Here is a 15,303-nt window from a genome sequence, read left to right as displayed (position 1 = left end):
GGCTTCGGCATGTCATGTTCTGGGGGCTGATAATAAAATTGCTGACTCTCTCTTTCTTGTTCCAAGTGGGTACTGTTTCGGAAGCTGGCATCAAATGCAGATCCAGAGGAGGTGGTGATCCCTGATTTCCTTTAGCATTATGGAATCCTGAAGCATGGAACTTGTTGAGGGCATTGGTGGCAGCATTGACGTGGACTTCTTACATCAGTGGGTATTCTAAAGTGCTGCGATTTTTTTTCATCCATAGTTGGTCTTGGGGTCCTGTTTATGAAGAGTTGCTATCCGATTATATTACTTCCTCTAAGGCACAAGGTTTGTCGAGGTCTTCAGTGGCTGCTCATATTTCAGGTTTGTCTTTCTTTATTAAGGCACATGGTTGGGGTAATCCAGCCAACAGTTGCTTAGTCAAGTGTTTGTTGGCTGGATGGTTGCAGGATTTGCCTCCGTCTGTTGATGGTATGCTGCCCATCATGCATTCTATATTGTTGCGGATATGGGATTATCTTCCTTTTCTCATTTCGAAGCTTGTTTATTTTGAACTGCTTTTGTACTGGCCTTTTTTGGGGTCTTTCAAGTTGGGGAGTTGGTGGATCAGGCTGGGAAATGTAGTGATCATTCTGGATTACGGCTGCGAATGTTCATTTAGAGGGTGACAAGGTACATCTGAAAATACACCGCTCTAAGATGGCTCAGACAGGGAAGGGGATCCTGGCTTGTTTTGTCTACAGTTCCAAAGTTGCTGACTTGACTGGTCTCTAATTTCTTTATTTATTTATTTATTTATCGAGTTTTATATACCGTCGTTCTGTTTCGCCATCACAACGGTTTACAAAGTTTCGATGTTTAACATAGTTTCTAAAGATTCATCTGTCAACATAAATATTGTAGGCTTTATAAACATAGATCGTATTTCAAACTATGCGGTTTCAGTTATGTTTGTATTACGAGCTTGTATTGGTTCCACATGGTTTGCATAGGGCCAGTAGGAGTGAGGTAATGTCTGAGAATCAATGAGTGTTTTGGTAGGCTTTGGAAAACATCCAGGTTTTTAGTTCTTTTTTGAAGGTTTTTAAATTTTGCTGTGTTCTAAGTTTGGTTGGGAGGGTGTTCCAGAGTTTGGGACTTCCTAGGGATATGGCTCTTTTCCGAGTTGAGGTAAGATGTTTGGAGCATGTAAGTGGATTCTTTAATAGACCTTTGTTAGCTGAGCGGAGGTTTCTGTTTGGGGAGTGTAGTTTTATAGATGTACTTAGCCAGTTTGTTTGTTTTTTGTATATTATTTTGTGTAATATGGATAGTATTCTGTATTCTATCCTGAATTTTATTGGGAGCCATTGTAGTGAAATAAGTGTAGGAGTAATGTGATCGTGTATTTTAGTTCCAGTGAGTATTCTGGCGGCTGTACTTTGGAGGATTTGGAGTGGTCGGATGGTGGTGAGAGGTAAGTTGAATAGCAGGGAGTTGCAGTAGTCTAGGTTGGAGAAGATGAGTAGTTGAAGGACTGATTTGAAGTCGTTGGGAGATAGGAAAGGTTTTAGACAGCGTAGGTTTAGGAGTTTGTGATATCCGTCTTTGATTTTAGAAGTGATGTTCTTGAAAAATAGTTCATTGTCAATTATGACTCCTAGGTTGCAGGCAAGGTGAGATTGCAGCTTTTTGGTTCATTAAGTTTAGAGGTGGTAGTTGAGGAGTATTATTCTTTCTGTTCAGTATGATTATTTCTGTCTTATTGAAGTTTAATGTGTGATTATACTTGTATATACGTCCATCCGGGATACTCCCTTTTTGGTGCATACTGATTGCGTCCCTCTCACTAGATACCAGTTTGTTACAGTTTTGTAGAAGATATTGGGGATTCTTGGTTTAGGGAGTGGGAAGTACAGGACTCATTCTTTTCATATGGGGTGGCCACCTCAGCAACGGATTCAGGTCTGTCCGGTGGGGTGATTCGTTGTATTGGCCACTGGACGTCTAGGGCATTTGCAGCTTATGTGCGCAAGGATACATTGTAAAATTTGGATGTGTGTTCTTTACTTTGGTTTGTTTGCTGCGTTAATTTTGTTTTCCAGGTCCACATCAATGTGAACAAAGTGTTTGGCTTGTTGGCCACTTGTATGTGGTTTGGGCTCATTGTTGGGCTGCAAAGCGACCTTATGACCCCCATCTTGGTCTGGCTTGGCATGGTGTGCGAGTGAGATGGCTTGGGTGTCGTGGGATGCATTGGGACCAGTTGCTCTCGTTCATTTGGTCCTTATTATCTAAGTGGACTGCTCCAGCTGTAATGCTGATCCATCTTCAGGGCAATGCTTCAGATGATTGGTCTTGTTGTCGCCTTTTGGATGCAGTTCGAAAGAACTTTTCTGTTTTGATGTCTTGGTTGCCTGGTATGATTTTGTGTTGGTCGGATATTATTCCAAGGCCCGTTTGAATGAGTTCTAAGATTTGGGGTCACAGTAGGCCTAAATGGAATAGGCAGGTTGGTGCTTGGCTGAGTGCACACAGTGGCTTTCATGTTATGAATGCCTGGTCCTGGGATGTTTGTCCTGGCCTCTATGGAAAGGATGGGGTAAACCTTTCTGAGGTGGATGCTGATTTATTTAATAATACCATTTAGAAGGCCTTGGAGTGTGTCTTTCAGCTGGATGTTTAGGCCGCATCTTTACTTTGGGGGGAGGGGCTGGGTAGGTTTCACCTGCTCCAGATATGTAACATAAAATGTGTGCTTAAGTATTTATGTACACAAGAATTTGCTGGGGTCCCCTGCCACATATTTTTTCTTCTGCAATGGATGGCGAGTAAGTAATGAAACAAAATAAAATGATGCTAGTTAGCAGGGATATAAGTTTGGGTCTAACTGAGTAAAAGGGAGGCATTAACTGGGGGGTGGTGGGGGGGGGGGGGGTGTTAGGAAGTCCTATCCTTTACGTGGGCAAACTGGGAATGGACTGGGGAAACCAGTAATTGCATCGGCGTGTGTATCTAATAAAATCCCCCCCCCCCCCCCACTTATGCAGCAGAGCTGGCATTTGTGTACACATGCACACTTCCATATAAAATTGCATACACATGTAGGCGCTTACAGCCCATTTTATATCATTTGTGCCATATATATGCACCTGTATGACTATTTCAAAGTTATGCCCCAGATTTAAAGACATCTAATAAATAAATTAAAAAACCCTGATCACATTTAACAACCCTCACACTGAGACATACCTACTCCTTAATCAGCCTTTAAGATTTTATCAACTCAAAAAATTAAGATGCAGACAGAAGCCCAGCAGAGATATGGGGGCACTACAGTTTTTTGCACTGAGTGCCACATGTATGATTATCCACCTGTTGGTGAGAAGCTGAATAAGTGCATCTGGTACAAAGAGCTCCTGACTCTTAGAGACGTATAATCTATGGAGACTACAGTGGCAGACCTGGAGGAGCTGAGGCAGACACTGAGGTATATAGAGTGGATCTTCAGGTCCCAACTCTGGTCTACGTTCGCCGGGCCTATTTTCAAAAGGCCCGGCGATGCGTGTAAAGCCCCGGGACGCGTCTAAGTCCCGGGGCTTTACTAAAGGGGTGGTCCGGGGGTAGAGCGGGGTCAGAGGCCTCCAACCCAGCAGCAATTTGCTGCTGTGCCGGGGATCGCACGCCGGCAGTTGGCCGGCGCGTGCAACTTACTTCAGCCCCAGGGCTGAAGTAAGTTTTAAAACAGAAGGAAAAGAAATAAAACTGTAGGGGGAAAGAGCGGGGGAGGTAGGGGAAGGCAAGGGAAGGTGGGGTGGGATGGGGTAGGAAATGGGGAAAGGCAGTGTGGCTTGGCGTGGGCTGGCCATGTGCAAGGTGCCGGGGGGGGGGGGGGGGGGGGGTTGGGGAAAAAAGAGGTGAGCATGAGAAGTCGCACCCGTCTGCGACCGACGAGCGCAACATTCCTATGTGCATTACCTAGCACTTGCTCACATTAAATTTCATCTGCCATTTGGTTGCCCAGTCTTGCAGTCTCACAAAGTCCCATCTTACTTCTTAGACTTCTGGCATTGGCATGCAGACATTTTCATTCCAGGCCATTTCCTACCTGACCCAATGAGTCAGGAAAAACAGTCCATGGTGAACCAGGTCACCATGGCCTTGGAAAAGCTGGCAATACTAATGTATGTTTTGACTCACCAGCATGATATTGCCATGGTATCTAGACTGATACCCCAGCTTCTGGTACCACCCCACTACATGGGCAATTCTAAGGAGTGCCACGGCTTCGTGAACCAGTGCAGAATGCATTTGTACTACAGTCCAGTTTGCTCCTGACAGATTGCTCCAAGATCCTCAACATCCTCTCACTCTTGGGGGTACAGCATTAGCTTGTGCTTCTCCAATATGGGAGAGGGAGTGTTGTATCTATGGATCCTTGGGCTGAGGAAGGATTGGTTCTACCTGCAGGTAGGAGTTTGTAGGTTCCCACTGTTGGCAGGTGGACCCAGGTGAGGTAGAGACCCATCAGGATCTTTACCTATACCAGCGCTCATTCTCCTTGTGTTGAGCCTTTTGGTGCCGGGGCCAGCAGGGTCTCTGCTTATGGCAGGAGAAGTCCTTGGTAAGCTGGGTTGAGGGCAGGTAGCAGTCAGAGGATACCTGGGTCCAGGCAATGGTCCAAGGCAGGCAGTGGCTAAGTGTATCTGGGGTCAGGCAATGATCAGAGGCAGGCAGTGGTCAAGCATATCCAGGGTCAGACAATGGTCAGAGGCCGTCAGTTGTCAAGTGTATCCAAGGTCCAAGCTGAGGTTAAACCAGGTATTCATCCGAATAAGAATAGAGGGAAAGATAGGCAGGGTGGGAAGGCGAGGACATGAACAGGCGGACAATGTAGAAAGAGCAGATGTGTTACGGCTATGGCTGCTGTGCAACCGCCTCACCACCAGGGGTCCCTCTAGTGCTGGCTCTCCTGACAGGCCCAGTCCATCTCCCCTGTCCACTCTATGTTCTGGGCTTTCCCTTATAACCCTGCCTGACAGTTCCCTCGGTGCTTCGGCATCGAGCTCGCCTGGGCTCTCTGCTCTAGCCTTCCTTCCTTGCTTGCTGTGCGTTTGGTCCCTGGACCTTGCCTTGCGTGGCCTTTGGGCCTTATTCCTTGCCTTGCCTTGCGCGGCCTTCGGGCCTTCTTCCTTGCCTTGCCTTGCGCGGCCTTCGGGCCTTATTCCTTGCCTTGCCTTGCCTTGCGCGGCCTTCGGACCTTCTTCCTTGTCTTGCTTTGCCTTGCCTTGCGCGGCCTTCGGGCCTTATTCCTTGCCTTGCCTTGCACGGCCTTGGGCCTTCTACCTTGCCCTGCTTGCTGTGTGTGGCCTACGGGCCTTCTGTGTGTGTGTGGCCTACGGGCCTTCTGACCTGCCTTGCCCTGCTTGCTGTGTGTGGCCTACGGGCCTTCTGTGTGTGTGTGGCCTACGGGCCTTCTGACCTGCCTTGCCCTGCTTGCTGTGTGTGGCCTACGGGCCTTCTGTGTGTGTGTGGCCTACGGGCCTTCTGACCTGCCTTGCCCTGCTTGCTGTGTGTGGCCTACGGGCCTTCTGTGTGTGTGTGGCCTACGGGCCTTCTGACCTGCCTTGCCCTGCTTACTGTGTGTGGTCTACGGGCCTTCTGTGTGCGTGTGGCCTACGGGCCTTCTGACCTGCCTTGCCCTGCTTGCTGCGTGTGGCCTACGGGCCTTCTGTGTGCGTGTGGCCTACGGGCCTTCTGACCTGCCTTGCTCTGCTGCCTGCCCTGACCCAGCCTGAACCCAAACACTGCTATCTGTCGCCTGCCCTGACCCAGCCTGGACCCAGACACTGCTACTTGCCGCCTGCCCTGACCCAGCCTGGACCCAGACACGGCTACTTGCCGCCTGCCCTGACCCAGCCTGGACCCAGACACTGCTACTTGCCGCCTGCCCTGACCCAGCCTGGACCCAGACACTGCTACTTGCCGCCTGCCCTGACCCAGCCTGGACCCAGACACTGCTACTTGCCGCCTGCCCTGACCCAGCCTGGACCCAGACACTGTTTCTAGCCATTCCCGTCTCTCTCCACCTGGAGCCACCCTTCTGGGTGGTGTTCACGACTCCTGACCGGAGCCCATTCGTAACACCCAGACACTGTTTCTAGCCATTCCCGTCTCTCTCCACCTGGAGCCACCCTTCTGGGTGGTGTTCACGACTCCTGACTGGAGCCCATTCGTAACAGATGAGGATGATGACAGAAGACAAACCAGATGTGGCTGGATGAGAACTAAGGAAAGTAGGCAGTAGATGGATTTGTTGCTGAGGTGAGTTGTATTCGTGGAGCTGCCCTTATATAGGGCTGTTTAGCTGACATCATCTCTAGGGGTCTCAGAGACTTTCCTGTCGTGGTCCCTTTAAATCATGAGTTGGTACATTTGCATGCTTAGGGAGAGGCATGGTGTGTGCTGTTGGTTATGTCCTGTAGGCGGTATTCTGCCACGTGGCTGAGCAATGTTGTTCGCCTCGTTGGAGAAAGACTGGGGCAGCCAGCCATGAAAAGTAAGTGGGGGCAGGAAGGACCCCCTGCTCCATATTTTGCAGGATTTCCATAATCAATTCAAGTAGGTCTTCAATGAACCTGGATGAACCTCTTCCCTGGCCATTGTTTTACTCTGGATCCACCAGAGTTTTGTACCTTGGTCTTCAAACTACATTGGGGAGAAGATTGCTTCATGGCTATATTTCTACAAGGGCATCGTTAAATCCAACATCTGTCACTGTACAAACCCTTGCATATTGTCATACATAAATAGAGACAATCTAATATATAATAAAACTGATTTCCTATCTTAAGTAGCCTCCTCCAGGAAATTCTCCTTAGTTATCACTATGGACAAACTGCTCCCTAATCACTTATTAACCTTGATACAATCCTAACCACACAATAACATTTTTTTCAGAGCACATTTCAATTTAGCTAACCAGTAACATAAATAATTGGATATCTTGCTGAAAAATCAAGTTTTAAAATGGTGATGGAGGAGGGACCTGGTGAGAGGAGCAGTTTCATGCTGTCCTGGGCCACTTGTACAGGAGGAGGACGATCTCACCCTTTCTCTGATATCAGCGCTGTGAGCCCTGCAAAATTCAGCATGCTTGTAGCTTGTAAGGAACTGCGTATGCATGAACCCCACTTGCCATGATGCAGCCTTGTAGGTAGAGTCCTGAGACCCATGCCAGTGGCGGGTGAATGAGTCTTGGCATGGGCCAGACAATGATTGAGTCCCAACATCTATGCAAAGACCATAATGCAGCTAAAGCTAGGCAAGGACAAGACTGACAACTTGAGACTAGACTGATGGCTTGAGACAAGAATTATGGCTTGATACAAGAACTTTGGCTTGAAACAAGGCTGAAGCAGAGCTGAAAACTGCAGCGGAGCCACAAACAAAGACTGAAGCAAAACTGAAAGCTGAGAAGATAGAACCAGGCTGGAGCTGAAGTCAAGAACCAGGCTGGAATTCTTGAGCAAGACAGATGACTCAAACCAGGAAGCACAGGAGCCATGAGACCTTCTTGCTGAGGCAATAAATCCAAGTCCAGGCAGGCTAAGTAGTCCTGAGTGTGTGACATCATCATCGAGATGGGTACTTGACTCTCCCACCAATGTGCAACGAATCGTGCACACTAATGTGCATGCACACCCTAAGTATCTCTTCGCTGGTTCCTAGTATCACATGCATCCGAGCGTACAATGGTTGCTCCCTGCCACATAGTGAATGTCTGCCACTGAAGAGTCTGGAAAGGCGGCTGGATTTTAACAGTACTCCCTCCTTGAGCTCCTTCCTCAAGCCTCTTTTCTTTGGCTTCTGAAGAGATGAAGGTACTATTTTACCAACTGGGGGCTCGGGGGTCCAGACCCAGGAGCCAGAGATTCTTTGGTTTCAAGATTGGACTGAAAAACCATTCAAAGCAGAAGACTTAACTGAAGAAGAGGTTAAAGCTTGGACAAGGACTGAGACTGGTCCTGATCGACAGGCAAAAGTTCTTTAGCAGGAGGACAACACAGTTCAGAATTCATGTAGGAACAGGATGTACATTGAAGTGGCAAAGCAGGCACTTCAGACGAGGTGCTATGAAGTGAAGAGGCAAGAGACAAAGATGAAATGATATAATGTTTTCAGCAAGATGGACCCCCATTGGTCAATTTGAAAGGAATTCCAGTCAATAGATGGTCAATGATGACTCAGCCAGAGTAGTCCAAGTTCAAGATGACTGGATGCTTTAGTCAGTACATAGAACTGAATGTTAACTTGGTGAGATCGAATCTGCATCATGATGGGCGAGGAAGCTGTAGTCACATGACCAGGTAGGGGTTCTCCAGAGACAGATGAAATGACACAGGAGATGATAAAGCTGGTAGTAGGGCAACCACATTGGTGTAGCAGTGATTCTCGAATAAAAGTTGCCCTCAGCTTCGGTCAGAACTGAAGGTTTTCCATAGGTAAGACACACTGGAACCATTAGTATCAGAGAGGAAGCTGGATGGTGCAAGGCTGCCTTCCCAATGAATGTCTCTTTATAGAGATTTCTGGTCTCAGAGGGCACTGACAAAAAAAAGATCTTGTGCGGCACAGTAGAGACAAAGATTTTGCGATCTTTACCTTTGTCTCTCATCAAACAAAAGTTGGTATTACCCAATTGCATATGTTCTTCGATGGTAGCCACCTTCAGTGGTTCCCTGGAGTGATCTCCTGCACTCGGGCCGTTGGCTGCCAGTATTCAAAATGGCGCTGATAGCCTTTGCCCTTACTATGTCAAAGGAGCTACCGGTGCCATTGGTCAGCCCCTGTCACATGGTAGGAGCACAAGATGGTGCCAGCTGTCCATTGCTCCTACCATGTGACAGGGGCCGACCAATGGCACCAGTAGCTCCTGTGACATCATAAGGGCAAAGGGCCATCGGCCCAATTTTGATTCATAGCAGGCCCGAAAGCCCGACGGCCCAGAGGGAGAGATTGTTCGTGGGACCCCGCAGGAACACCAGGACTTTTAGTAAGTCTTGGGGAGGGATCAAGACGGTGGGGGAGTGGTAATACAGTACTCCAGGACCCCCGCTGGACCACTAGGGACGTTTGGCAAGTCTTGGGGGGGGGGACGGGACTCCTGACCTCCCCAAGATTTGCCAAAAGTCCCTGGTGGGCCAGTGGGGGTCCTGGAGTGATCTCCTGCACTTGCGCCGTCGACTGCCAGTATTCAAAATGCCACTGATAGCCTTTGCCCTTACTATGTCACAGGGGCTACCGATGCCATTGGTCAGCCCCTTTCACATGGTAGGAGCACAAGATGGCGCCGGATGCCCATTCCTCCTACCATGTGACAGGGGCCGACCAATGGCACTGGTAGCCCCTGTGACATCGTAAGGGCAAATGGCCATCGGCGCCATTTTGATTTATAGCAGGCCCAACAGCCCGACGGCCCGGAGGGAGAGATCACTCGTGGGACCCAGCTGGACCACCAGGGCTTTTAGTATGTCTTGGGTTGGGGTGGTTTTTTTTCTGAATCGGATTTTTTTTTTATTTGTTTTTCCGGTTTCAGGTTCGTGTTCCAGCTTCATTTTTGCTGAAAAATGATCTGTGGGAAAACGAGTTTTCCCACGAAGCACCCCAACTGAAACCCGACCCGACCCAGAAAAACTAATCTCATCTCTAGTTCCAAGATGGGTTGCGAAAGATTCTTCTTTTTACAAGTCTGTTCCTGGAATCTCAGGACAATACAAATAGCCAAGGCAATGAGTGCTTTGAGGGACAGAGGAAGGCCCAGGGCTGTAAGCTCATCTTTTATTAAGAGCATAAGGACATGCCATGCTGGGTCAGACCAAGGGTTCATCAAGCCCAGCATCCTGTTTCGAACAGTGGTCAATCCAGGCCATAAGAACCTGACAAGTACCCAAAAACTAAGTCTATTCCATGTTACTGTTGCTACTAATAGCAGTGGCTATTTTCTAAGTCAACTTAATTAATAGCAGGTAATGGACTTCTCCTCCAAGAACTTATCCAATCCTTTTTTAAACACAGCTACACTAACTGCACTAACCACATCCTCTGACATCAAATTCCAGAGTTGAATTGTGCGTTGAGTGAAGAACTTTCTCCGATTAGTTTTAAATGTGCCACATGCAAACTTCATGGAGTGTCCCCTAATCTTTCATTTATCTGAAAGAGTAAATAACCGAATCACATCTACCTGTTCTAGACCTCTCATGATTTTAAACACCTCTATCATATCCCCCCTCAGCCTTCTCTTCTCCAAGTTGAAAAGTCCTAACCTCTTTAGTCTTTCTTCATAGGGGAGCTGTTCCATTCCCCTTATCATTTTGGTCGCCCTTCTCTGTACCTTCTCCATCGCAATTTTGAGATGCTGCGACCAGAATTGTATACAGTATTCAAGGTGCAGTCTCACCATGGAGCGATACAGAGGCATTATGACATTTTCCGTTTTATTAACCATTCCCTTCCTAATAATTCCTAACATTCTGTTTGCTTTTTTTTTTTGACTGCCGCAGCACACTGAACCGACAATTTCAATGTGTTATCCACTATGACGCCTAGATCTCTTTCTTGGGTGGTAGCACCTAATATGGAACCTAACATTGTGTAACTATAGCATGGGTTATTTTTCCCTATATGCATCACCTTGCACTTATCCACATTAAATTTCATCTGCCATTTGGATGCCCAATTTTCTAGTCTCACATGGTCTTCCTGCAGATAGAGGCTCATGCCACTTGTTTATCTGCCCACACTTCCCAGTTAGAGACCCTCTGTACACAAGTAGCTGATTTGTGTGCTTCCAATAGAATCCTGGTTAAAGATAACATTTAATTGCATTCTAAAATTGAATTGTTAGAAAATTTTGATAGATATAAGAACCTACACTTTTGAATTTTCTTAGGGCTAGAAATCTATCACCATAACGCCAGGTTAGAATCCTTCGTGACCACTTCATCATTCGAATCTTTCGAAACCACCTCATCACTTGAAATTATGAATATCTTAAAAAAACTGAAACCCTCTTCACATCCCCTAGATACCATACCTTCAAACCTTCTCATGTCAATACCAAACATCATTTCAAATCCAATCGCAAAAATCATTAACTGTTCATTAACTCAAGGTAAAGTTCCAGATTCTCTCAAGCTAGCCATCTTGAAACCTCTCCTAAAAAAACCTAATCTTTCAACAGATGTACCAGCTAATTTTCGCCCTATTGCTAACCTTCCCTTCATTGCTAAGGTCATGGAGAAAGTAGTTAATAAACAACTTACAGACTACTTGGAAGATTTTAAGATCCTGGCTCCATCTCAATATGGTTTTCGAAAATCCCGTAATACAGAATCCCTTCTGATCTCTCTCTTGGATTCAGTCTTCCTTAGTTCAGAAAAAAGTCAACCTCACCTACTCATTCTCCTCGACCTCTCGGCGGCCTTCGATACGGTCAATCATTCAATCCTTCTAGACCGTCTATCAGACATTGGTATTTCAGGCACTGCCCTAGATTGGTTTCGCTCATTTCTCAGCAACAGATCATTCAAGGTAAAAATTAATAACAAAGAATCTAAGCCAATCAGTTCAAATTTGGGAGTTCCACAGGGCTCATCCCTCTCCCCAACCCTCTTCAACATTTATCTGCTACCCATCTGCTTCCTGCTATCTAAACTGAAAATCAAACATTTTGTATATGCAGACGACATACAAATTCTCATCCCTATAAAGAAATCCCTTCAAAACACTTTAATTTTCTGGGAATATTGCTTTCAGGAAATCAGCTCACTCCTTACCAAACTTAACCTGGTCATCAACAAGCAAAAAACGGAATACCTCCTCATCTCACAGGATAACAACTTCATTCCTAGAACTTTATAATTGATCACACACAAAAAGATATGACCTCTAATCCTAATCCTCCTACAACAATCCTGGACAACATCAAAAACACTTCCCATGTAAGAGATCTAGGCGTGCTTTTGGACACTCACCTGAACCTCAAAAGTTTTGTAAATAACACAATTAAAGAATGCTTTTTTAAATTACAAGTTCTGAAAAGACTAAAACCCCTTTTGCATTCACACAATTTCCGCCTTGTCCTTCAATCAATCATACTCTTCAAAGTGGACTATGGTAACGCTTTGCTACTTGGTCTTCCAGCCAACTCCATCAAGCCTCTACAGTTGTTACTGAACTCAGCAGCCAGGATACTGACCAACGCAAATAAGAGAGACCACATCACACCCATTCTCTTCAAACTTCACTGGCTTCCGATTAAATACAGAGTTCTCTACAAAGCCATGACCATCATACATAAATCCTTAAACAACTTAGCCCCAATTGACCTTACTTTTCAGTTTCGCACCAACAAATCAAAAAGACCAATAAGAAAAGCTTATCAAGGCTCCCTTTTTGTCCCTCAAGCCAAAACTCCACTAAGTAACAGAGCCTTTTCCACGGCAGCTCCTCCTCATTGGAATTCACTTCCTTCAGACCTTAGACAGGATCCCTGTCATCAATCCTTCAAGAAAAAACTGAAAACTTATCTATTTAATCTAGCATTTCCATGACTTTTTACTGTAGATTTACCATGGCAAATTCAATTTGTTTGTTTTTTCTTTTCTTTTCTTTTTCTTTTTCCTCCCTCTAATTCCTTCCTTTTTAACCACCTATCTGGTCACTCTGTTCTTTATTCCCCCTCCCTCTCATCTCCTCCTCCTCCTCTCTCATAATTTTTTTCACTCAGTTCACCCTCTCATCTTCCTCTCTCATTATTTCTCTTAGTGCTCCCATGCTCTATTTTCTCTCATTACTTCCATTTGTTATTTATTTGAATTTTTTAATCCATTTTTGCTTTTTCCTGTTAAAGATGATCAATTCATACTCTGTATTTTATTTTTTGTTCCAACAGGTTTTTCATGTTTTGATGTTCTTTGTTATATGTAATGCTTTATCAAGCAAGTTTAAATGTTCAATGTAAACCGATTTGATTTGCATATAATGCAAGAAGACCGGTATATAAAAACCAAAAATAAATAAATAAATAAATATGAAATGGTTAAGAAATACCTTATAGAGAATTTAAAGATTTCATCTCAAAGTATTCCACCAATGTGCAAGGTATATTATATTCCATCATTAAAGCGTGTATCTTCTTTTATTGATGGAACAGCTGATTTGCTGACTCCCTCACAAAATGTGGATGTATCAGCCTTATTAGAAACCTCTCAGATAGATATTATAACCAGATAGACCTTGGTTGTTACCTTTGCCCTTGAGATGGATTGGGACCTTGTTCTGAAACTTTTTTTCAAGTGCAGATCTCTCTCTCTTTTATGGGTGCTAAAGTAAGCATTTTTCCTGATCTTTGCAGGCAAAGGCAATTGCAGAGAAAGATTTTTCTTGAATCCAAGCCACGTGTCTTGGCATTAGGAGCTACATTTTTTCTAAAATGTCTTTGTAAATGTGTGGCTGTATATCAGGGAAATACATTTATTTTCTATGACCCTATACAGTTGAAAAGATTTCTAGATGATAAATCTTTCTCTTAGAACTGTTTGTATCCTTCTGGTTAATTGGTACTGAGTTTTAATTCAAAGCTATTAAACTGATACTCTTGTTTTCAATTTTCCTTCCCATTTGACTTGAGGTTAATGTTGTAAGAATTTTTCATTTATGAGATTTGTTTGTATCTTTTTCTTATTTTTTAAATTCTGTTTCCTTTACAACTTAACATTTCTGTTGTATAATGATCTGATATATTTGCTAAATTCTAATAAAAAATGGTAATGGAATGCTATATACTTGTCTATTTCTTTAAAGTCAGTAGATAATTCTATTCTAAGAGAGCTACCGCTTGAAAGGCTCTTACTCTTGTTTATGCCAGCTGTAGATTTTTAAAGGTCGGAATAACTAACCATTTTCTTTACTTGACTGTAGATTACATATTGGCGGATACTGTTGTCCTCAGTGGCTGCCACACTTACCTCTGCCACTGGACCCTCCTGGAGCTGCCCGATGCCGGCCTCCTTCACCAAATGTGACAGCAGGCTGCACCATGATATGACCGCACGTTGCTCTGTGCACGTAGCAGGATGCCACCGACTCTGGACCCCGTCCTCCCTAGGGCGCATGCGCACCAATCCCGCTGAATTTAAAGGACCAACGGCGGGAATTGGGGAGAGGCACCTCTTGATGACATCACCTCCTCTGCATTATAAAAGGCTTCGTCGGACACCCCTCCAACGCCTTGGCAATAGGTCAACTTCCTTGATGTAGTGCATTGCCTCAGCATGTTCCTGTTCTTGGCTTTGTGTTCATAACCATGCTTCTTTGTTCCTGATTTCTGTTTCTGGTTCCTGTGTTGGCAGTCTGGTCTGTGTTCCTGAATTCTTATCTTCTTCATGGTCAGCCTTCAGTACCTGGTCTTCTTCGTGAGCAACCCTCAGTGTCTCTGCTCCTGCTTGTGCTGTTCCTTGTACTTCTATCCTCTCTCTGTTCCTCGTTGCCCTTTGGATGGATTTTTGGTGTTGACCTTGGCCTGGATTCTGACTCTTATTGCACTCCACATGCCACTGACCACTGCCTGGACTCCGACTCTGATTGTACTCCACCTGCCACTGACTACCACCTGGAATCTGATTCTGATTGAACTCTGCCCGCCACTGACCATTACCAGATTTTGACTTTGCTTACCTTTCCTGTGCGCTAGACCCTGTTCTGCAACTCTATTGACTCGATGGATCCTCACCTCATCAGCAAAGACCCGTGCTTAAGACCTGCCAGCCCTGGCACTTGAGAGCTCAACTAAAGGGAATGAGGGCTGGTATAGGTGAAGCTCCAGTTGGACCTTTGTCACAACCAGCACTGCTAGCCGACAGTGGGGACCTGCGGGTCTCTTCCCTGCAGGTGGTGCCAACTCCACCTTGGTCCAAGGGTCCACATCCACAACACATAACAAGACAATTTTTCTGACAGATAGTATGCCTGATTGCATTATGGGCCCTATAAGTAAGAATAAGATTTAAAATTTAACCTAGATGAAAATTTGTAACCAACATAAGGAAGAAAGAATAAAGGTAAGTTAAAAAATGAAAGCAATTACTTTATCGGATGAGGGTGTACAAAGTCCTTTTTTGTCACTGCAGCTATTTGATTATTGTTACATAATGCTTTTGCAATACCCCTAACACCCACCCAGTTAACACTGTGGACACTGGAAGGGCCCTGACAAGTAATTTTCAAGCCTGCCTGAACCTGTGTATTTGCCTCTACATTAACAATATCCCATTC

The 15,303-nt window shown here is 45.3% G+C and overlaps 1 long non-coding RNA gene across 1 annotated transcript in view; it reads left to right on the top strand.

The window, feature by feature from the left end:
- LOC115086197 overlaps positions 1–15,047 on the top strand; it is a 49,745-nt gene extending 34,698 nt beyond the window's left edge. The window contains exon 5 of the long non-coding RNA XR_003855144.1: positions 13,951–15,047. This is a non-coding gene — a long non-coding RNA (uncharacterized LOC115086197). The remainder of the gene's footprint in view (positions 1–13,950) is intronic.
- Positions 15,048–15,303: the final 256 nt, after the last annotated feature.

Source organism: Rhinatrema bivittatum, chromosome 2 (assembly GCF_901001135.1).
Source record: "Rhinatrema bivittatum chromosome 2, aRhiBiv1.1, whole genome shotgun sequence".
Taxonomy (NCBI): Eukaryota; Metazoa; Chordata; class Amphibia; order Gymnophiona; family Rhinatrematidae; genus Rhinatrema; species Rhinatrema bivittatum.
Note: the sequence above shows the minus strand (reverse complement) of the source record. Positions and strands in the feature narration are given on the sequence as shown.